The sequence below is a fragment of the Mus caroli genome, chromosome 2, assembly GCF_900094665.2.
Source record: "Mus caroli chromosome 2, CAROLI_EIJ_v1.1, whole genome shotgun sequence".
Lineage (NCBI taxonomy): Eukaryota > Metazoa > Chordata > Mammalia > Rodentia > Muridae > Mus > Mus caroli.
Genome location: NC_034571.1, coordinates 86,982,508 through 86,983,657, shown reverse-complemented (window position 1 = coordinate 86,983,657; position 1,150 = coordinate 86,982,508).

The following is a 1,150-nucleotide window of genomic DNA, read 5'->3' as shown; positions in this document are numbered from 1 at the left end:
TCTCTCTCTCTCTCTCTCTCTCTCTCTCTCTCCTTCCCCATGTCCAGAATAAACTCTATTCTATACTGAACAGTCGTATGGCTGGTCCCTCAGGGGAAGGGATGCCTCAGCGTGGGCCCACAGATGCACCCCCTTTCCCCACACTTCACCAAACCCATTCCTTTACTCTTTATTTTATTATTATTATTATTATTATTATTATTTTATAAAACACAGCAGCCGGGCCTTCAGGGCAGGCCTGGGAACTGACAGCTTCCACCTTTAGGCAAAACCAAACACTGTCCCACACTCCCTGACCACGACCACGCTCCCTGACCATGCTTCCTCCTACGAGTGACCTCCAAAGCTTCTTTCATGTGTTCACCTGCTCTGGTTGTAAATTCATTTCACTGGCAAATTCAGTAAATTCCACCTTCAAAGCATCAGCATTTCTGTTCTTTGTTTGAAGCAGGGATTCCTGTGCTGCCGAGGCTGGCCTCGAACTCCACATGCTTGTCCTGCCTCAAGTGGCAGGTTTCCAGGCATGCACAATGCAGGGGTGGGGCAAGCTATGTCCTGATTCCTGCTGTTTCTCATCCCTCCCACCCCAGCATCGTCTCTCACTGATCTTAGTGCCTCTTCCTAGCCCCAGCTCCCCGTTATACCCTTTCCCTGCAGATGGTGAACGCAGCCATCTCCACAAACCTAAATCAGAACATTTTATTCCTCAACTCAAGAGAAGGTATGTAGAGGTGTCTTGTCACTCTTTGGTTAAATCTGAGAACCCTGCTATGCATTAAAAGGTTCTCTGCTGCCACCTGTCCTCTCTGACCTCAGTGACCTCTGCCCTTTCCTCTGCTGGCAGAATTGGTTTCCTGGACACACTACTGACCCAGGGCCTTTGCTGTTCTTCCAACCAGCCCTTGAGATATTAACACTACTCAGTTCACTCATTCAGTTTTCTGTTCAATTTTCACTTTCTTAAGAAAGAATTCTTAGTACTAGGTCTAAAAACAGAGCATGCTCTTCCTTTGGATGTTATTTTTTCTTCCATAACAAAGACCTGAATGGTCTGTTTTTGTTTGTCTGGTGTTTGTTTGTTTGGGGCCTGCTTCTTGCACTGGAATACAAGTGCCACCAATGAGAAAATCCTGTCTTTTTTTTTTTTTTT